Source organism: Paroedura picta, chromosome 8 (genome assembly GCF_049243985.1).
Source record: "Paroedura picta isolate Pp20150507F chromosome 8, Ppicta_v3.0, whole genome shotgun sequence".
Taxonomy (NCBI): domain Eukaryota; kingdom Metazoa; phylum Chordata; class Lepidosauria; order Squamata; family Gekkonidae; genus Paroedura; species Paroedura picta.
In genome coordinates this window covers 102,055,773-102,078,874 of record NC_135376.1, presented here as the reverse complement: position 1 = coordinate 102,078,874, position 23,102 = coordinate 102,055,773, and the positions used below count along the sequence as shown (strand labels likewise).

At 49.8% G+C, this 23,102-nt stretch overlaps 1 protein-coding gene across 45 annotated transcripts in view; it reads left to right on the top strand.

The window, feature by feature from the left end:
* The window catches only part of SORBS1 (sorbin and SH3 domain containing 1), a 268,843-nt gene that overhangs the window by 95,105 nt on the left and 150,636 nt on the right, over positions 1-23,102 (top strand). The window contains exon 1 of one of the 45 annotated variants that reach the window (XM_077351040.1): positions 13,810-13,872. The exons of the other annotated variants lie outside the window; for them this stretch is intronic. The gene's annotated coding sequence lies outside the window, so the exon portion shown is untranslated. Of the gene's footprint in view, positions 1-13,809; positions 13,873-23,102 lie in introns of those variants that run through there. 45 annotated transcript variants of the gene reach the window in all.

Below are 23,102 nucleotides of genomic sequence, written 5' to 3'. Positions count from 1 at the left end.
GCAAGAAGCAGCTTTGGGAAAAGTTACTCCCACGTTGCAAACAAGTACCTGAGTTTGTGAATCTCTCCATTGCCTGTGCTTCATGCCCTACCCGTGAATGCTGCAGTCTCCCTTCTCTGCTGCCACTGATTCCAAAAAGCACAGCCCGCCGTGCCCGCTTGGCTGTTATGCAAGTCCTCCCACTCCTTTTGGGTGGGGTGCTAGATTTGCAAGCGGCTTTTTTCACCAACCAGTCCACACAACGAGGGATTAATGGTTTAAACTTACTGGTCGCAGAACGCAAGGACTCATGGCCAGTGATGGCAGTAGCCACCTGTACTTCCAGGATAGTCTGCCTCCCCCCAAGGGAGAACTGGCATCAGGTAGCCCGGTGGTTCTCCACCTTCCTAATGCCGCGACCCTTTAATACAGTTCCTCCTGTTGTGGTGTCCCCCAACCATAAAATGATGCAAGGGTTCTTTCACAGAAATTAAACCAAAACTCACCAACGGTATAAAGATCCATTGTTCATGATTGTATATAAATAGGTTTTTTCCAGGGTTTCTCAGTTCAGTTCCGCCTCTTGTCCCACCGTGCCAATCTCGCTCTTTTCCACTGCTCCAGACAGACGAACGCTCTATCACAACCTACCCCACAAGGCTGCTGTGTAGACGGTGCCTCCTGGCCAAGCTGCTTGCCCCACCCAACCTCTGTGACAGGGGTTCCAACCCCCAGACTGAGAACCACTGATCACCACCACCTGAGGTAGCTAATTCAATTGCTCAACTATTCTTATTGCAAAAACATTCTTGATATGTAGCCAGTATTTTTCCATCAATCATATAAACCCATTACTGGTGGTCCTACCCTCTGCTGCCAGCAGGCTCCCTGTCCTCCTCTGCCAGCCTTTCAAATCCTTCAAGAGAGCAGTCATGTCTCCTCTCAACCTCCTGTTCTGGTACAGAGATTTCCATCTTTAAATGATGCATTGGTGAAACCTGTTTTCCAGGTTACTTGAGCTTGAAAAAGCTAATTCCCCTTTGCTGAACCACAACCACAAGTACTAAATAGAAGTGTTTGCCATTGTTGTGTCGGCTACATGGGCCATTATGGGACACTGCCAGTGACAAATAGCACATGAACCCTGGCCTGGAGGTGTTTCAGAGAGGCCTGCATCAAAACATTTTAAATGATTATGTCCTTGCTACCCACAGCCTTTGGGAACCATTATGTTTATTTTTTAGCCTGCGTTCACCAATGCTCCCTTCTTGTAGGCAGGTAGGCAGGCTGACAGCCAGTGGCATCTAAACGGAAGTTGCTCTAAGGAAATTATCTGCTGGGTAAGTTAGGTGATCATAGTATGTGCTCTTGCCAAAATGCTTGGTCAGTTAATTCCCGTGGTATTCTGAGACCGGCTGGAAAAGAAAACATGGAAGACTGGGTATTCGGACTGGGAGCTCATTCCACCAGGTGAATGCACAATGCCCTGCAGGGAGCATAAGGCGATTGGTGGTCCCTCAGATATGTGGGTGCCAGACCCCAAGGGGCCTTAAAGGTTAACACCAGAACTTTGAACTTAATCTGGGCTGCAAGTTGACCTGGAGTGCGTGACTGAGACCTGGGCATGGAATGGGGAGACAGTTGCCTGAAAGATCTGTCCCTGCCCAGGTTTTCAGTCCTACATCAGTCTCAGCTAAATGGTAGGGGGGGGGAGGGTGACGGTCCTGGTCTGAAACACCCATTCCTTCAGGGCTCTCCTAGCGCCATCGATCCCAGGGGTGGAATGTGTCAGTTTAGGATGGGAGTCAGTTGAGAATGTGGCCATCTGGGTGGTGTACCACTCACCCGCTGCACACTAGGATGGCCTGGTGGGCCTGCTGGAGGCGGTGGCTACCTGGGTGTTGCAGTTCCCTAGACTTGTGATTCCGGGGGACTTCAATGTCCATGCGGATCTGCTGTCTCCAGGATTTGGCCTGAACTTGGTGTCAGCCATGGTGACACTGGGGTTCTCACAAATTGTTGCTAGTCCTACTCATCCGGCTGGCCATACTCTGAACTTGATCTTTGGTGCAGGGATAGAGGTAGATCTGGTGGCAAATAATATAATTCCATGGTCAGACCCCCATGCCCTGAAGGCTCGACTAAGGATACCACTCCTTCTCCGTTTGGGTGATGGATGCATTTTAGTCTGCCTGCAGAGACTTATGGAATCTGAGATTCCTGAATACTCTGGGGGACCTGATGCCCTCCGGCATCTCGTTTGTGGCCTTGGTGGAGGATGGCAGTCCCACGTGACGGCTGCTATTTATGAGATTGCTCCTAGGCGCCCTTTCCTCCCTCACCTCAAACAAGCTCCCTGGAGCTTTGGAAGAGAAAGAAGGACATCTTGAGTGAGTGTTGTAGAAAACTCGTGATGAGGGGGCAAGGACATTTTACCGCACATTTATGAAGGCGTATGAGATGGCAGTGAACGTGGTGAAGCGTGACTTCTTTGCTATAGAAATCGCATCCGCAAGCTCTCGCCTGGCACAATTTTATAGGGTAGTTCGATCTCTTACTGCCCTTGAGGGAGGGCACCAAAATAATAGTGCATTGGATTTACGCTGTGAGGCATTAGCGATCTTATTTGCGGATATAGTCTTGCTGCTCCGCCGCAACCTTACTGCCATGATTGATGCAGAAGGTGAACTGGAAGCTCTGGCCGTCCTGGGGTTGGATGGCTTCAGGCAGCTCTCCTTAGCTGAAGTGGACAAATTGCTAGGGTCAGTGTGGGTGACCTCTTGCCCCTTAGATCCCTGTCCACCTTGGTTGTTCAAGTTGGACGACTGCTGGATAGAAGGCCCCTTGAGGGAGATTGTGAACCTCTGCCTCTCATTGAGGGACTTAAGGGGGCAGTGGCCCCACAGTGATTACTTTTGCAGCTAGTTTTTAAAGAGCCCCCAAGATTATTTCCAAGCCTCTGGTATCAGCACAAGGAGATTCTGGGACCTTCTTTTGCCTTGCGTCCGGTTGCCAATTTCAAGGTGACAGCTGGGATCTCCCAGAAGGGCTGCTGATCTCCACATGACTAAGAGCAGTTCCTTTGGAGAAACTGTTTGCATTATCCCTCATTGAAGCCCCTCCCCAGTCTCCATTCCCCAAATCTCCAGTCTTTCCCAATCCAGAGCTGCAACTTAGCCTAAGATGTGTCCCGTCGGTGTCCTGGACTGAACCCTGAGCTGTAGCCTGGAGCCTGCCCCATGGTGGAGAGCTGCTCCCAACGCAGGGAGGACGTGCTCTGAAGGAGAGGGTGTGGCCACAACTTGCCAGTATCACGGCTTGCTAATTTTCTGTAATTATGGATCCCCCCTCCCCCCAGTTTGGTGAGCATGCCCAGTCTGCATTCTGAACCAAAAGAAGGGATTTGGGGAGAAGTAGTCCGTGGGGCCAAAGGGGACAAGGCGGCATCTGCATGGATGTCATGATGCTGCCACTGTGAGGGACTGATCCTGATTGTACTCGCAGTGTGGTGCTCTGAGCTCTCCTCACACTTTTTCAAGTGCCAAAGCAGCTGAAGTTGTGTGTCTGTATGCTTGTGTGTGTGTGAGAGAGAGAGAGAGATAGAAGAAGAAGAAGAGTTGGTTCTTCTATGCTGCTTTTCTCTCCCCGAAGGAGGCACAAAGCGGCTTCCAGTTGCCTTCCCTTTCCTCTCCCCACAACAGACACCCTGTGAGGGAGGGGGGGCTGAGAGAGCCCTGAGATTACTGGAGAAGAAGAAGAGTTGGTTCTTATATTCCACTTTTCTCTACCCGAAGGAGTCTCAAAGTGGCTTACCATCGCCTTCCCATTCCTCTACCCACAACAGACACCCTGTGAGGTGGGTGAGGCTGAGAGAGCCCTGAGATTCCTGCTCGGTCAGAACAGCTTTATCAGTGCCGTGGGGAGCCCAAAGTCACCCAGCTGGCTGCATGTGGGGGAGTGCAGAATCGAACCTGGCATGCCAGAAGTCGGCACTCCCAACCACTACCCCAAACTGGCTCTCAGAGAGAGAGAGAGAATGTGCCTGGGCACTTGATAAGGTGTGGAGGGAGGACAAAACGGCCTTACCCCCCATACTGTGGGCACAAGCAGGCCTCTGCAGCATTTTTAAATGATGTGAAAATGGGGACCTCTCGGGGCAGCCGCGAGGACTCTCTCCTGTCTCGAGTGGTGCTCAGTCAGCACAGTTTCCCAGCCCAACAACGGTGCCCCTCCAGCCCTTGCTCCCTTTTAGAAAACCTCGCAAGGCTACGAACCCCAGTCCCTGATCTTAGGCAATTCAGTACAAAATTGGCCTAGAGGGAAACAAACTGAGACCTCATAGCGGTTGTGGGTTTTTTTTTAAGTTGTCGAAAAGGTCAGAAGAACAGGCTGCAGTAAAGCAATACACAACTATTGCACATGTCCTTGCGCATCAATGGCCTTGCCTCGCAATGGCTTGTAAAAACAAACCAGGCAGCCACTGAGGGAGGCCTTTTCAGAGTGTGAATCCCTTCCCTGTCTGCTGTCCGGGTAGTTTTGCATTTTGAACGTGGATTAGTGTAGGAGCCTCTTTATGTTTGTGTGTGTGCACAATAATGCAGGGAGTGACTCTGTCTTCTTTCACAGTTGAGTAGATAAAGCTGACTGATAGTGGGTGGGGGCACGGGCATCTCCGGATTACGGTGGACGGAAGCGGCAGAGAGTCCTGCCTACTCAGTAGTAGCAGCAGGACAGAACAAACCTGTTCTTCCTCTTTAATACTCTCCCCTCAAAATCAGAGTCCACGAGCACCTTTAAGACCAACAGAGATTTATTCAAGGTGTGAGAAAGCTCAAAAAAGTTAGAAGGGACCTCATGGGTCATCTAGTCCAACCCCCTGCACTATGCAGGACACTCACATGCCAGTCGCTCATCCACTGTCACCTGCCACCCCCTTGAGCCTTCTGACCGAATCTGTGTATCCCATCTTGCTCCACAGTGGGGATCCAGGGCAGCTCACACCATCCTTCTCCTCTTTTGTCCTCACAACCCCCCCCCCCATGATGTGGGTTAGGCTGAGAGGAGGTGACTGGTCATCCAGAAAACTCCTATAGCAGAGTGGAGATTTGAACCTGACTCTTGCAGATCCTAGTCCGGCGCTGGCTGTGGCTTGGCCTAGGTCAGAAATGCCGGCATATCAGCTTGTGGCCAGTGAATATGTCCCATATTAAAAGACAAGGAGTTCCAGAAGTTTGACAGATCACAAGCAAGATCGATCAGCTGCTTCCTGTCAGAGTGGTGTGTGATAAAAAGAATGTCATGGCTGTACTGTAGAATCAAGAGTGCATCAAGAACAGCCTTGATTCAGATGTAATAAGGAACCACAGTTTATATTAACTGTGATGAATTGGCCCATAAGACAGGCTGGATCAGGAATGTGTGATTTGGGTCGGATAAGATAGAAAAATGCGAATTAATGCTGTTTTTTTCCTCCTCTGGGCTTATCTGAGCTGATTCACAATCCCTCTCAGTTGAAATGGGCCAAATCAGAGAACAGTTTAAATGGTCGTCAGCCATTTAAACCCACCTTTCGCTCTCCCCCCTTCCAAGGGATTGTTGGAATGGCTTGGATCCATTCTAGCCTTGCAGGAGGTAGGTGCTGCCTGTCCGGGACTTTGAAGCAGAATCCGGAAATCCTTGGCCTGCTCTTTGCATCTCAGATTTCTGCCTGAGCCCCTCGGAAGCAGCTGCCTTTCAGACTAGAGAAGAATGAAGACAGGGATGAGCAAGGCCTTTGCTTGAGAGAGCCTCTGACAGGGTTACTCCAAATATGCCGAATGATCAGACTCAGTAGAAGTCAGAATTCTGTGACATATTCTATAGTGGAAGGAGTGGTGCCCACACTCCCTGTCTCTGGATGGGAATGGTGTTTGACAGGGTTTGAGCCAGCTGGCACTTTGGAAACCTGACGTGGCGGTGGGCACAGCCACAACGTGGCTCCTGCAGAAGGCAGAACCTGCCACAACAAATTCCAGGGGGTGAAGTGATGCCTAACTCTGACTGCAGCTCTTCAGCATTCAAGGGGAAGCTCAGGAGGCTTTTTGATAAAAACATACTGTGTTAAAATATTTTATTGCACAACTATACATCTGGGGCTAGCTAAGAAACACGCATCTGACAGTCTCCAATGGCCAGCTAGGAGTTCTGCTGGGCAAAAGCTGCACCCACTTTCTGCCAACCACTTTCCCACCCTCTTTCTTCCCTCTTGCCCGTGGTCATGCAAGTAACATCCCCTCCTGGGAACTCAGGATAAGGTGCTCTGACCTGGAGGGTCCAGGCCAGTACTTGGAAAGGCATGTCCACCTAGGAAGCCTGAAGCAGCTACAAGGAGGTAGGCCATGGCAAGCTACCTCTGAATACTCTCTGCCTTGAAAATCCTACAGGACTGCCATCAGCTGGGTATGACTCGATGGGACTTTGGGCCACCACTGAGAAATGAGGCATCCATATTAGCAGGCTCAATATTGCTGGGAGAGGGAAAGTGGTCTGTAATAGCTTGGTGCCAGGACCCAAGCAGAGCCAGAGGCATGCAGTGGCCAAGCATCTGCTTCTCACTTGCCTTGGATGCCGCTTGCTGAGGCCACCATAAATCAACCGTGACTTGACGGCACCTGTGTAAGATGGATAGGTGGGATTATGCCTTGGTTTATGACTAAGAGCTCTTGCATGAAGAAATGACAGTGTAAACAGTTTAATTTGGCTCTGAACAAGGCATGATTGTCCGCAGCCCCAACTGCTTTGTTCTGCTTTGCATTTTGCTCGGAATTGTTTATATTCCTTTAGATGTCATTCCAGAACTGAACTTGGCTGGTGGGTGCAAGGGAAGCGTTTCATTCCATGTATGGGCCTGGCCTCCTAGTGCTATTTTAGTGAGAAGTTTGCAAGTCGCTGTCCAGGAGTTGCAGTCTGTTTCGTGTTTGTGCTCAAGGCGAAGCGGGATGGAGTGTCTTGGTTGTTCCGAGCTGCAGCTGCTGGGCTGGGTGTTCTGTCAAGCCCAATGAAGGGCTTTTCAGTCCCACGCCAAAGGAAATTTAAATCCTGAGCTTAAATGAAAACGGTTTATTTGATACAACAGTTCCGCATGGCGCAGCCTTTACTTGAACTTCTAGCCTCTCAGAGGCCAAGTACGTTTCTGATAAAGGAAGTTTTGACTCTTGAAAACTTATTCTCCAAAAGCCCTGTTGGTATCAGAATTGCTAGCGGACTGCAGCCTGGCCGGTCTACTGCCGATCAGCGGGGTTGCTCCCTGAAACTCTGCTGAACGTACATCACTTTGGCATGTGGGAGCTGCTTCACCTCGTCTGGCTTTTCTTTGGGAGAACTGGCAGGGGGGGTGGCATGGAGGCTTCTTGCAGGACAACGAATACGCAAGGGACACCCAGTCCGTCTCTTTCTCTTCATCAGTTGCTCTGTTTTTGTTTTGGCCTCGTATCCTTTCGGATATACCGAGAAGCACTGATGGGGTCCTTAGCGTTTCTGAGCCACCAGAGTGGCAGTGCTGAGGCAGGCAATGGCCAACTGCCCCTGGAGCCCCTTGTCTTGAAAGCCCTGCTGGGTGCCATCCGGAAGCCAGGCTTTCTCCACAGAGACTTTCCCAGGGAAGGGAATTTGCTGGGATACGAAATGGCAGAGACGCACAGGGGCTCATGCCTTTCTCTAATCAAACTCTTGTCATGTGGGGGTTTCACTGCCCCTGTCTTTTCTTCATGGATCTGATTGGCACCCCTCTTCCCTCGCATTCCCTGCTAGAACCGCCTTGCTGGGGTTGTGAGCAATGCAGAGCCAAAGGGTAGGTGGCACAGAGCCATCGAGAGGAAGAGGAGTGCGGTTAGGGGGCTGTTAGATAATGCTTCACCCATGAGTTTGAATTTGTCCCATGCAGACAAGAGGCTTTGCTGTTCTGAGTACTTGCTTGGGGAAAGGCACACACATGGACAGAGCCAAGCCTTGAGGGGGCTTTGTGTGAGCTCCTCCCCCTTCCTGAATGGTCTCTGATAAACTTGCAAAGGACTTCGTAAGCACAGCTGATAAAACAGCCTGGTATGAAAAGCGGAAACTTCATGGCAGTGTTAAAAAAAAAAACTTCTCCATCTTTGTCATGTGATGAAAACACCCAATCATCTGTTGCCTTTGAATCCCCCCTTCCAAGTCTGAACACAATTCCAGAATAACAAAATTGTCCCATTTCCCACCATCACCACCACCACGCATCTCCTCTCCGCTGCCTGGAGCCTCAGTGTGTGTGCATGTCATAGAATCCTAGAATCATAGAGTTGGAAGGGACCTCCTGGGTCATCTAGTCCAACCCCCTGCTCTACGCAGGACACTCACCACCCTATCGCTCATCTACCTGCCACCCCCTTGAACCTTCACAGAATCAGCCTCTGTTTAAAAATTTCCAAAGATGGAAAACCCACCACCTCCTGAGGAAGCCTGTTCCACTGAGAAACCGCTCTGTCAGGAACTTCTTCCGGATGTTTAGACGGAATTTCTTTTGAGTTAATTTCATCCCATTCATTCTGGTCCGTCCCTCTGGGGCAAGAGAGAACAACTCTACTGCATCCTCTATATGGCACCCTTTTAAATACTTGAAGATGGTTATCAGATCCCCTCTCAGTTGTCTCCTCTCTAGGCTAAACAGACCAAGCTCCCCATACCTTTCTTCATACGTCTGGGTCTCCAAACCCCTCACCATCTTTGTTGCCCTCCTCTGGACACACTCCAGTTTGTCTACATCCCTCTTCAACTGGGGTGTCCCAAACTGAACACAGGACTCCAAGTGAGGCCGAACCAGAGCAGAGTAAAGCAGTACCATCACCTCCCGTGATCTGGACATGATACTCTGTTTGATACAGCCCAAAATCCCATTTGCCTTTTTAGCCACTGAGACACTGCTGACTCATGTTCAATGTATGGTCTATTAAGACTCCTAGATCCTTTTCGCACATGCTGCTGCCAAGATAAGTCTCCCCCATCTTATATTGGTGTATTTGGTTTTTCCTACCTAAAAGCAGAACTTTACATTTGTCCCTATTGAACTTCATTTTATTCAGTTTAGCCCACTTCTCGAGCCTATCAAGATCATCCTGATTCTGTCTTAGGCTGTGTTTGCTACCCCGCCCAGTTTAGTATTTCTTGCAAGTTTAATAATTTAGTAGTCATAATGTCATCATTTAGTTGTGTGTGTGTGTGTGTCATAGTTTAGCTGCCCAGAGCATGTCTGGAGTAATTGGGTGTGTTTGTGTGCATGTCATAATTTAACCATCTGGAGCCACAAATTTGTTCCTTCCCCCACTGCCACATACCACCCTTTGCCACCTGGAGCCCTGGTGCCGTGTGTTGTACAGGCCAGCCTCTGGGGCGGCCTGGAGAAGTGTCCAGATTGCTGCTGTGGTTTGCCTGCACAACGTGCTGCCCTTCGCTGCATCAAGGTTCTAGGCCAGGGGTAGTCAAGCTGCGGCCCCCCAGATGTCCATGGACTACAATTCCCAGGAGCCCCCTGCCAGCGTTCGCTGGCAGGGGCTTCTGGGAATTGTAGTCCATGGACATCTGGAGGGCCGCAGTTTGACTACCCCTGTTCTAGGCGAAGAAGGGCGGCGGTGGGGGAACAATTTTGTGACTCCAGGCGTCTGAATTATGACACACAATTACTCCACACATACTCCAGGCGGCTAAATTATGACACACACACATACAACTAAATTATGACATACACACATATGCCCCGAGGCTCCAGTGGTGAAGACGAGGCGTGTGGCAGTGAACAATTTCACTGTATTAGAATTGTGTTGTAATGCAACCAGCCATTAAAAAATAAAAGGGCGGGGGAGGTTGGGGGAGTTGAGGACGGAAGTGATGCAACAAGGGTGGGGTGGGGGACAATGTCGGATACACTGGACAAGCTCAAATTTCTACATTTCTGCATTAGCCACCCCTGATTTAGATGCTGTTAGCCCCCAGATTAAAACGTGAAATCCAGATTTTGGAGGATTCCCTCGCAACAGGGCAAATTCAGTCTGTGTCCAAAAAGGGAAATTTCAGTGTGGAAATGGACGAAAAACTCCACCCCGTGCAAATGTTATACGGAGCCAAAACCCTAATGCAGAAACAGCCCCACTAGTGGGGGAATTTGGTTTTGCTTGGTGGCAGAAAAGTAGTTTTTGTTTGCTTTTAAATATCCCTGTTACCTTGACTGTCACCCAAGCAGCCAGAGGAGATTGAAGGCCATGCATTCAGCAGGTGAATTGACAAGGTTGTATTCCCTGTCATGTAAGGAGTTCTTCGTCTGAGGAAGAGTGCTTGCACTCGAAAGCTCCCGCCCTGAATAAATCTTTGTTGGTCTTAAAGGTGCTCCTGGACTCTGATTTTAGGGTTCATCACCATCACCTTAGTCTTCTTGGCCTGCGATTGGCTGCTAGCTGCCTCCCTTCCCCCGCCCCCAGTCCAGACTGGACCCTTCTGCTCAGGCAGACCTCAACCTCTCTTGAAGGGAGTGTTGTGATACTGGGTGACTCCAACTACCCTCACATTGGCTGGGTCAGTGAGTGCTGGTGTCATGCTGTAAAACTGAGGTCCCAGGACATCATAAATGACTGCTGTGGCTTCCCCAGAACCTTTGGATCAGCCCCGTGGAGATAAACCATTCCAGGGTTCTGCGCCTGAATGGCCGTCCCCGAGGAACAGACAGGCTCTGACTATGTGGATTTCTTTTCCGTTCAGGAATGCTGGTTGGAACATGATGTCATCTGATCTGCAGAACTGTTTTATCTTCAGTGACATGGCCAGAGGCAGGGCTACATTCTGGGGTAGTTTGTTGACCTTGTTTGTTGATCCTGGATTCTCGTTACAATAGAAAGTTTCTGTGATGGAACCAAGATAATTCCCTCATCTGTGGCAGAGGAACACGTATGTGGGTATTTGAATATTCTTAAAAACTGCCTAAGAAATAACTGCAAAGTGAGGCCGTGACTGGGTGATTTGATGCTTCTTTGTGATTTAAAAAAGTTGTTGTGGCTTTCATTTGTTCGCTCCTCAAAGTAGAAAGTAAATGCAGGAAAACTGCTCTTTGTAATGTTGTGCCAAAATATTGAGCTTCCAATGTGACACTCCTGTTGATATTTCACAATAGCAGAAATCTAAGAAGATTTCTTAGCACACCCATTATCAGTGTGCATGCGCGCACACATACACACACACACACACACATGCAAACCCACCTGCTCATGTATTAAAATGGCACATGAGAGATGAAAGTGATGAACAAGCAAAAGAAGGCCTGCACCGAAAGGTCCTTGAGCCTCTTGGACTGAACTTAGAGATGAGCATGGACCTCATGCAAGTCTCGAAAACCCACAAAAAACTGCCAGTTCGTCGTTTGCAATCTGGCATCCATGCAGCCACATCCCCATGTGTGCATGAGCCATTACAGGTCCTTATCCCTCTTGTGAGCTCAGCAGTTTGTGGAGGGTGGAGTTTGCCTTTTGGTGCATGTCTTCCATGTGCCAGAAACACTGAAATGTCATGAAGAGGGCTTAGGGGTGTTCTCCTGTGGCCATAGGAAACTCCAGTCTCTCCCCTCTGTACTTGACAGGCATCTGTGGCAACCAGTGGGATCCCTGCGATTCTTGGCTCTGGGAGCAGCAACCTGTAGATCAGGGGTAGTCAAACTGCGGCCCTCCAGATGTCCATGGACTACAATTCCCAGGAGCCCCCTGCCAGCGAATGCTGGCAGGGGGCTCCTGGGAATTGTAGTCCATGGACATCTGGAGGGCCACAGTTTGACTACCCCTGCTCTATATCCTGCCTTAATGGATTCAGCCACACTTCCATCCTGGTTCCGGAGCTCTGTGAAGCCTGCAAAATATTCCAGGTTCCACTGTCAAAAGGTTGAAAAAGGCTGTTCTAAGAGATTACCATAAGTTAATTGGGAATTGTAGTCCATGGACATCTGGAGGGCCGCAGTTTGACTACCCCTGCTGTAGATGCTGCCAGTGTTCATGTACAGTCCCACGGTGCTCGTCATTCCAGCGTGGAGTGGGTGGCCTGCAGGGGAGCTGTGGAACAAGTGAGGGCGGGAGAAAGATTTGCTGGATGGATCGTGGGTCTGGTGGAGGGCTGAGAGAGGAGAGAAGAGGCCTTCTGGCCTAGCAAGTTGCTGGTGGTGTCTGGCTGTTTTCCTGTGGGGTTGATCTGCCCCCTTTCCAGTGAGGCTGTTGGCAATCTCAGCTGAGAGATTTTTGTTTTCCTGATGTTGGCTTTGAAGAAATGCCCAGCGTTAGGGCATTTTTGGGGAACAGGGTTGCTTGCTGAGTTTGCTGAAAAATTCTCAAAAGCCCATTGACTCCTTGGTTCCCTGGCATTGTTTTTGAAAGAAACTTTCTTTGCATGTCACCCTCGCGTTGGGGGATGGAGTTGGCTGAGGCTTTTGGGTCTGGGGGTTTGGAGCTTGCCTTTGCTCGAAATCCTCCCCAACCTTTCTGGTTTTTTTGCTGGGGTGGTCCATCATGGGTCTTGGCTCCGTGCAGATGTTAAAGTCACACACCAACACCAGGCACATTTGTTAGAGGTATTATAGAGGGTGCTCAGAGAAGGGTGCCCCTCACATCTGGGTGTTTGGCTGAGGTTTCACCATTTTTGGTTTTGGGCTTTGGGACTTGCTCCGAGCATCTCCATAGAAAAGTCCACCCAATTTATCTTTTCCCAGAACATCCCCAGACATAATAAGTCTACCACGGTGTGATTTGTACAGAATGAAATCATAGGATCCACAAACAGCTTTGGAGGCCCCTTCCAGCTCCATCCTTCTATGATTCTGTGATCCAGTCCCAGGGAAATGTGTGTCTGTTGACAGAACTAAGATAGTAGCATTTTTATTAAAGGTGGAGAATTTGAGGATTATTTTAGCCAAAGCAAATTCTTCTTGCTGGTGATTACATCGAATGAAAAGATATGTTCTTAATGATGGGGCTAAGAATAAAACTTAGGGATTGTGAGGGGACCCCTCCCCCCCGAGCCTTTCCCTAGAACTTGCTGCTGTCTGCCCTGCCACGCCTCTCTTGCTTCTGGCCCCCTGCTGTTGCTCCTTCCCCCGTTTATTTGCCCACCGATTCTACTCCCTGCCGCTACCCAAGGGCACAGATTGCCCCAGCCCAGCTGGCATCGCTTGGTGCTGCCCAGATGCCCAGCCTTCCTGGCCTACACCTGCAGCCCAGGCGACTGTGATTGGGGCGGCACCTCTCTTCCTGTTGGGGCGACATGCAGGGCTCCCGGCTTCTGTGTCTCCTTTGCCCCGCTTGGGGTGATCCCACGTCTTCCCTGTCACGGTGTTCCACCTGCATGCTTCCCGCTGCCAGTGTCTGGAATGTATTTATTTATTTGCCTCATTGATGCCACCACCCCTTTTCTCCTCAGTGGAGAGACAAGGCGGCTTAAATGATTTTTCTCCATTTTACCCTCACAACAACCCTGTGAGGTAGGTGAGGCTGAGAGTATGGGATGGGCCCAAAGTCGCCCAGCAGACTTCCCTGGCAGAGCGAAAGAGGGGCCGTTTGGTCCTCCCGGATGCTCGTCTGGCACTCTGGCCACCGCTCAGCACTGCAGGTCTTGGCTCCCCGTTTCGGCCTTTTAAGGGAGAAGTATGACAAAAGGGCCTTCTCTGGCTTTTCCTGTGGGTGTCTCAGGCAGCATCTGTCTCCAGTGTCAGAGCTCCAGCAATGCAGACTCCTCCCACGGGCAAGCAGCGAGAGAGGCCCTCGCACCCTTTAATAATTTCTCTCTTGTTTATGAAGGGATGGAGGGACGTTCCAGGCTTTCCCTTTGTTCCAAGAATGGCTTGAATTCTCAGACTCTTATCAGGTAACATAATCACATGGGTATTTCTGGCTGTCATGTGTTCGGCATCTGATGTTTTTGCAGTGGCAGAGCAGAAACAGAAAACAGGCATGGGGGATGCCGTCAGCATCTAGCAGCTAAGAACTGCCTGGTCAGGGTGGGGTCTGGCCAGTGCGGCACACAACGGGACTGTGACCCCTTGTGATTTTGATGTGATGCCCCTGTGGATACAGCCCAAGACTGCATTCGCCCCCTTGGCACTGTCTGCTCATATTTAGCTTACAAGCCCCCCAAGGAAGGCAATTGTAAGCTGCTTTGAAACTCCTGGTAGAGAAAAGCAGCTTATAAAAACCTCTTCTTCTGCCGCTTCTCCTCGTTTTCTCCGCAAAGAAGTAAGACGTCAAGTCTACACAGAGGATAGTACTGGAATGAGTTCAAGAGGAAGAGGAGAAGCTCACAGGAGAAGCTCATTCTGTCATGGGAAAATGTTCCGGACAGATCACCGTAGTGAAGTAAGCCATACAAGAGCCCATAAATACACAGTAGCCTCTCCTCTGTGAGAAGAACTCGGCACTGGCAGTGAAGTAGCTGTGCTGTGTCTGCTTTTATAAAATCTAAAGACCCCACTTGGGGCAGCTGAAATCTGTAATTGGTGGAAATGTTGTGCCCAGGATCCTGCTGGAGTAGGGAATCTTTCTGCTGGGAAGATTAGTATACTTTGCTGGAGGGACAACCACCCTGTCAGGTCATTTTCGTCTGACTCATCTGGTAATGACTTGGTTGAACTGTGACATCACTGAATGCCAGCGATTATTTCCAAAGGTCTTTCAGATTTCTTATAATAACAATATTAAAGAACTTTATGTTTTAGTTGGTTAACGTATGTGCTTCTGTGGCTTCCAACGGAGAAACACCTTCAAGTCATAATTCTGCAGATTTTGAAATGCAAAGTTTCCACCCACTTGTTTCTATGGATGCTGTCCTGTAGAACAGGGATAGTCAACCTGTGGTCCTCCAGATGTCCATGGACTACAATTCCCATAGCCCCTGCCAGCAAACGCTGGCAGGGGCTCATGGGAATTGTAGTTCATGGACATCTGGAGGACCACGGGTTGACTACCCCTGCTGTAGAACGTGGTTTTTCAAATGGGTCTGGGAGGACACTCAACAGGTGTTTGGATCTATTCGTTGTTCATAAAGACAGAGGGCAAGGCCTTCGCATGCCTTCCTGGCTAACTTGAAAATGGATCCCTCTTGATTTTCTAGGAATGGGGGTGAGGACTGGTTCAGAACTTGCCACTCTTCCAGTCTGAACACATCCAGGGGGTGGGAACTGCCCGGGTTGTTAACACTGTGTCAGAACAATGACATGCAAATAAATGCTCCTGAAAAGCCAAGAGTCCCCCCCCCCCCCATTACAAGAGCAAGCCTTCAGTTAGTCGGCAGAATTTGCCACATTGCTGTCCCGGTGCCTCTGCAGAGCCAGCACGAGGTTTGAGGCCGAGTATTTTCGAGGTTTACATCAGCAAATCTTTTTTCTAGCTAATTTCTGTTCGCAGAGCCTGTTGCTAATGGCGACACGAAGATTCCAGCTGGACTCTCCAACTGCAGAATGGTTTCGCAGGGCTTGCATTTTGGGATAGGCACGGCATCCTTTGACCTTTTAGGCGGAATATTTCATATGGAATTGGGGGGGGGGGGTGGGCGGAATAGACAACTATCCTAGGCAACTATTCTGTGGAGACACTTCGCAGTTTAGAACTGTACATTGCGTAAGTCCGGAGATCATTGGTCAGAGCTCTTCCATCCTCACTCTGGGAATTGAGATGCACAGTTCCTCATAAGGTCAATGATGACTGCCCTGTGCCTGTTGGTTTCCAGTTCTTCTTCAGTTTTTGCAGTACTGAAAACATTTCCTGCAGGTTTCGGTGTGCTGAAAAGTTTGAGGAAGCTTATAAGAAGTAGGGGGGAAATGCTAAAGTTTCAACCAATATTGTAAAACAGACAAACACTATCTTAGAGCAACTGGATATAATATAGATACATATACAGATTTAAATGCATTTGAAGTACTTAAACGTTTGATGTTTATATATGGCATTTAATATATGAAAAATACTTGCGTATTTAAACTGCAGAGAATGCTCCTGTAATTTGAAATGATGGATGAGGACAGAGCAGCCTGGGCTCCAATTCCTGCCTTCCCATGAAGTTTACTAGATGAAGGTGACCCAGACGGTTATCTGTAGACTAACTTACCAAACAGGGAGATAATTATGTACCCACTTCAAAATTCTTAGAGGCTGGTTGTGAGGCTCTCCCGGTTGCCTGACTGCTAGGGCTTCCCAGAGCACCTGCCCCAAAATGTGGAGCTCAGCTCCCCCTTTCAGAGGACAACAAGTAGGCGGCGAGGAGGGGCTGTCGTGGCCTGACTGCTCTTCCTCCTCATCCATTGAAGAGGGCTCCCAGCCCACATCCCCTGGCTCCAGCTACGGGCTCTGCAGAGCTGCTGTTGCCACTTGCTATTTCATCCTCCATCCACCTCACCCCTTTTCTGCTCCAAATCCACCACTTAGCTCCTCCAGTCAAGCAACATTTGTGACCTTGCCTCCATAGATCCAGGATCATTCCCAGGTTCCTGATAAAGGTGTTAAATGGAACTCGTTGAGAATTGCTCTACATTAACCCCTGTGTGCCAGCCCAGTCAGAGGGTATTTTGGGGTTTGGGTTTCTCCCCCTGTTCTTTATGTTTTGCTCCCTCTAGTGGTCAATGCAATATTACATTGATGTTTGTCCAGCATATCTCCTTGCAGATTTAAACTTCAGGTGTTTATTCTGGACATAAAGTGGTGTAATGTTGACCACCACACACATGGAGCACAGGAACACGATCCCACCCTGCCGGAGGAACACACTAGCAAGGAAAATGAGAATACAGAAAAGGCCATAGTGATCTACTCAAATAGAATTTTAAAGTTTGTTTTAAGGGTAAAGAAAAGCATCATATAAGAACCAACTCCTCCTGCTCCTGCTCCTGCTCCTGCTCCTCCTCCTTTCCCCTCCCCTCCCGTGCTGTTTATGTAGAGAATACATTTTCCAGGACTGAGGTAGGTTTTATATGTAAAGGAGTGGAAAGAAGAGAATTTAAAAAAAAAAAAGGTTTTCCAGGTGTATAGGCAGAGGTCTTTGTAGAGTCCGGAGTGAAATGCTCCGTTTGGCCGCCATAATTGGAGTCATTGTCTGTGTGTGTCAGCCACGGCAAAGTGGCTTGTTTTGGGTAATAAGAAATTTATCTCTGGCAGCTATTGAAAGTCAGCTCTGGCATCAAAAGGACCCTTTGAAATATGTGACAAAAGTTGTGATGCAATGTGTTTTCTTCATTATATTGAACACATCTAGGAAAACTGACTGTGAGAAAGCAGAGGGAACTGAGCCTTCCCCCTCCTTACTTTACTGGGGCAGGTAAACATTGTTCTGTGGCCGAGCGCAGTGGCAGTTGTGCTCTCTAAGCCAGCAAACATTTCCCTTTGCCTTTAACAACATCACATCGTTAGTTCTTTCTGGGCATGGAAACTTCATTAGTGGTATGTGTGAATTTGGGATTCATGTTAAGCAGGGAGACAACTGCGCTGTTTCTTTGATGCCCCCCTCCCCCGTGCTATTTATACTATTAGGAGTCCCCTTTCTTGGTGCCCACCAAATGCTTTCTGGAAGGGGGAGTCAGGGCTGGGATTGGTTGTACGGATTCAGCCTGGAGAAAAGGAGGTTGAGAGGGGACATGATAGCCCTCTTTAAGTATTTGAAAGGTTGTCACATGGAGGAGGGCAGGATGCTGTTTCTGTTGGCTGCAGAGGAGAGGACACGCAGTAATGGGTTTAAACTTCAAGTACAACGAAATAGGCTAGATATCAGGAAAACGTTTTTCACAGTCAGAGTAGTTCAGCAGTGGAATAGGCTGCCTAAGGAGATGGTGAGCTCCCCCTCACTGGCAGTCTTCAAGCAAAGGTTGGATACACACTTTTCTTGGATGCTTTAGGATGCTTTGGGCTGATCCTGCGTAGAGCAGGGGGTTGGACTAGATGGTCTGTATGGCTGTTGCTTAAAAAACACAACGGGCTCTAGCCCCACTCCCCGACCCAGGCTGGCTCCACCAAGGCCTGACAAGGGGTGGGATGCTCCCCCTCCCCCTGCAGTGCCGAGGTCAGGGCTTGTTCCCCCCTCCCTCCCAACTCCTGCCTGCGGGAGGCAAGGTCCTGGCTGGTCTGCAGAGCCGCCCAAGCGCGTGGCTTCCGTGCAAGTGCAAGCCACGTGCAGGCGGATGACCGAGGGGGGGGGGGCAAATAAAACTTTGTAGGTCTTAAAAGTGCTGCTGGACTCTAAATCTGTTCTGCTCCTTCGGACCATTGCGGCTCCCCTTTTGAATCTACCGTCTGCCTGAAATGTTGAGGAGGTCCTATTTTAGAGTTCTATGTTTTGTGGCTGGTGCAGCCTCCTGCCGCTGCCATCGTCCAACTGGCTCCACCTCCTGTGGGGGCCCTTTTCTGACTGAGCCCATGGCCTTGTGTCAGGGTTGCCAAAGGGGGGTTGCGAAGCCCTGATCTAGAACGCCTCTCTTCTCTGGAGGGCTCTGCTTGAGGTAGCTCCCAGCCAAAGTGCATAAAAAGTGGTAGAAAAACAGCTAGCTTCAATTTCACCAGCAAGAGGCCAACAAGGTTGGGGGAAGTTAAGCTTTTGACAGTCAATGAGACCAGGATCTAAATTCTCTACTGCAGAAGCAAACCATTACAAGCTGTTAAAATAAACCCCCTACTTATTAGCCTGGGTTAAGAAGGTATGTTTTAGCCTGGCACCAAACGGGAAGTTAAATAGGTGATCGACTGGAGAGCAGAGGCTGTCCTGGAGACTTTTTCTTCCTTTTCTGATACCCCATTTCCCCCCCAAAGAGGACCCAGAGCAGCTGACATCATTTTCATCTCCTCCATTTTATCCTCACAGCAACCCTTAGAGGTAGGTGTGGTTGAGAGTACGTGACTGGACCAAGATCACCTAGGCCAGTGGTTCTCCACCTTCCTAATGCCGCAGCCCTTTAATTCAGTTCCTGATGTTGTGGGGACCCCTAACCATAACATTATGCCAGGGTTCTTTCACAGAAATTAAACCCAAACTGGCCAATGGCGTGAAGATCCATTGTTTGTGATTGTATATACATTGGTTTCTCCCCCCCCCCCCCGGGGTTTCTCAGTTCAGCTCTGCCTATTGTCCCACTATGCCGATCTCGTTCTTTTCCTTTGCGCCAGGCAGAAAAACGTTCTATCTCGATCTACCCCGCAAAGCTGTTGTGTGGATGAAATGGAAGAGAAGCGATGTCGGCCACTTTGGGACCCCCTTGGAGAAAAGGGCAGGGTACAAACCGAGCAACTAAAACCAATGATTTGGAAGAACAAAAATTGAGTCCAGGGGCACCTTTAAGACCAACAAAGATTTATTCAGCTTTCATGTGCAGGCCCCCTCCCTCTGACAAAATTCATTTGGAAACATCAGTAAAGGGATGCGACCGTTTATGCACTGGTGGTTTCATGCCGGGCTGCAGCTGGAGTTTTAGTTGTGGCGGTTTGCCCCACCTCTTCCTGCACCCACATGGGAGAGAGAGCATTTGGCCTGGTGCACCTCATCTGCCCCCAGTTTGTGCTCCTGCACAGGAGCTGGGGCAGTGAATTTCCCAGTGCGTAAATGGTCATATGGAAGTGGGGCTAATTCCTGCTTCCACATAATGTGGGCACCGGGCCAGCTCCCTCCCGGGCCTGGCATGCATTAGGCCGCAGTTTCCCTGCTTCAAGGGAAGGCAGATATTTTCTACGTTCCCTTAAGTGCTCTGGGGGGCAACGGGGCCTAGCTTGGTAGAGGCCCTGTGTGGATGGAGCCCCGGGGGGGGGGGGAGAAAATGCCCCACTTGGCTCTGCACGCTTTGCAGTTCTGTGGGGCCAAACGGACAGGGGACCTTCCTGCAATCCCTCCCAACACCCCTCTGAGCGGTGGAACCTTTCAGCCATGGCTGCATCCCCTGCAGGATACATTCCAGTGGCAGACTGGGTTTGTTGCCAAAATGTGACCTCCGTGGGGATGAGATTTGCTGCTGAAATGTGTCCCCCATGGGGACACAAGAAGTGGTGGATCATGTTGCTGCACCGCAACACACAGGCAGCACCCTGGAATGGCGCCACTGGTGCAGAATCCAAGGCACAACTGGGGATTCGAACCTGGGTCCTCCAGACTCTAGTCCGACACCCTAACAACTACACCACACTGGCTTTCAACTGTGATGGTAAACTGTGGTTTGATTTAACAAAGTTTCCAAGGTAGAAGACAATGCAGTGAAAGGAAGGTGATATATACAGCGAATACTGCAATAGGACACAGTCCTGTTCCTTGGTAAAATCTGTTGCTAGGGCCACAATCAAAATAAGGACCTGGGCTGAGATCCTGCCGGGCTGCTGTTGGCTTCCTCTGGGCATCAGCCCTTTGCTTGTTCAGGGCTAGATGATTTGCCTGCCTCTGTTGCCTTCTCTCTTCCTTCTGGAAAGGCTCCAGACCGTTATCGAACAAAGAACAGGGGAAAGCTGCCAAATTAATTATTCACACAGCAACAAACAGTAATTGGAGACAGTGTGAGCAGAGTAGCTGGTGGGGCAATATTAATATTAATATATTGATAGATATTGCTTGATGTATACCAGGAAATGCAGAGAAGGGTTGAGGAAGGAAAGCTCTCTGGCATTTATACTGTAAGGCACAATGGCACAGAAACGGCCTTTCTAAATTATGGAAACCGCGGAAAGCAGGGATCCGCAGGAGTTCTGGAGGGAGTCCGTGGCTTTTCCTAGAATGGAAAGGTAAAGGTAAAGGTATCCCCTGTGCAAGCACCGAGTCATGTCTGACCCTTGGGGTGACGCCCTCCAGCATTTTCATGGCAGACTCAATACGGGGTGGTTTGCCAGTGCCTTCCCCAGTCATTACCGTTTACCCCCCAGCAAGCTGGGTACTCATTTTACCGACCTCGGAAGGCTGAGTCAACCTTGAGCCGGCTGCAGGGATCGAACTCCCAGCCTCATGGGCAGAGCTTTCAGGCTGCATTTCCACTTCCAGTGACATGTCACTTCCTGGGGGTGTGGCAGGGAGTCATGGCCAGCTGACATCATTTCTGGTGTTCCTTGAAGCCTGAAAAATTATTACAGAGTCAAAAGGTTGAAAAGGTTCTTAAAGACTGGCGAAAGATTTAGGTTTGGCTCGCCAGATAAGTGACTTCATTGCTCCTGTAAATATCAAAAACAGAATCTCTCTATGTGTATGGGCATGTCTCTTTTCTGCTTTTATTCCTCTCCTGGATTTAATTTTAAGCTGTATATCAAACTTCCATGTGTCATGTGCATAAATAATATCACAGCAAACTTCCACCACTAACAAAAATAGAAGGAAAACAAGTAGAATCATAGAATAGAATCCTGGAGTCGGAAGGGGCCATGCAGGCCATCTAGTCCCACCCTCTGCTCATTGCAAGATGAGCCCAAAGCATCCAGGAGAAGGATCTGTCCAGCCTCTGCTTGGAGACGGCCAGTGAAGGGGAGCTCCCCACCTCCTGAGGCAGCCCATTCTCCTGCTGAACTAGACTCCTAGAATCCTAGAGTGGGAGGGGGCCATGCAGGCCATCTAGTCCCACCCCCTGCTCAGTGCAGGATCAGCCTCAAGCATCCAGGAGAAGGATCTGTCCAGCCGCTGCTTGAAGACGGCCAGTGAGGGGGAGCTCCCCACCTCCTTAGGCAGCCCCTTCCACTGCTGAACTACTCTGACTGTATTTTTCCCCCTTGATATCTAGCCGATATCATTCTCCACATAGTTTAAACCGCTTACTGCTGCCAGTAGGAAACTTTCCCTGCCCTCCTCTGACAAACTGTCAAATATTTAAAAGACAGCAATCCTGTCCCCTCTCAGCCTCCTCTTCTCCAGGCTGAACATTCCCAAGCCCCTCAACCTTTCCTCATAGTGCTTGGTCCCCAGGCCCTGGATCATCCCCCTTGCTCTCCTCTGAACCCTCTCAATTTTATCCACATCCTTTTTGAAGTGAGGCCTCCAGAACTGCACAGTTTCCCAGGTGGGGTCTGACTAATGTGTTATTCAGTGGGACTATGACGTCATGTGATTTTGATGTGATGCCTCTGTTGACCTAGCCCAAGACTGCCTTTGCCTTCTTTGCTGTGGCATCACACTGTCTGCTCATATTTGGCTTATAAAGAGGATGGATGCGGGTTCTGCAACGTCTCCAGAAAGTTCTTTGGGCACTCTCGGGTGCACGCCATCTGGCTCGTGGGATCTGAACTCATCCAGTGCAGCCAGGTTGTATGTGATGGTGTCTGAATCGGCTGTTCCAGGCCGACGCAGCCAGCACCGCACCACACCGTACTGGAGGGGAGAGGCGAGGGGAAGTGTGGGCACCAGTGCGCAACTCGGAGGTCCTCGCCTGTGTGTGTGTGTGCCGAGTTGCATATTGGTGTCCGCCCCTCCCCTCCGGGTTGCTGGCTGTACCTTGCCTACTACCATCCCTAGATGTGTTCATGTTCTTCTGGGGAAACACAGAGGCAAAATAGGTGCTGAGCCTTTCTGCTTTCTCTCTGTCCTCTGTCAGAGTCTCTCCCTCTTCGCCCAACAGTGGGCCTATGGCCTCATTTACCTCATGTTTGCTTCTCATGTATCTGAAGAAGCTTTTCTTGTTAGTTTCTTCTGCCAGACTGATCAAAAGAACACGGGCAATGTTCTCACTGCATGCGTCTTACATAGCGCAGGGGTCCTGTGCTTTTTGCAGCTACGTGAGGTGAGAAACCAGCAGGTGGAGCATTCAGTTCCCTGCCATTCCTGTGTCCGCATGGAACCCTCTCCCAAAGATGTCCCCAGTGGGAAGGAGGGGGCATTTGCATTTTGGGTTATCCTGCACCTGCGATGATCTTTGCATGCAAAACCAGGCAGTGCTAGAATGCTCAAGGCCTAAAAAGGTTGGGAACCCTTCTCAGACTGGCAGCAGTTTTATTTTGCCTTCTGCCTGGTAATGCCGGAGATTGAACCTGGGGCCTGCTAGATACCAAGCTGATGCGCTTCCAAATGCCAAGTGGGGTGGTGATCTGGCTAAGCTGGAGGAGGAGGAGCAGTGGCAGAGGGCAGTTGCCTTTGTGCCCCGCTCAAAGTCTTTCCAGGCGTCTTGCGATGTC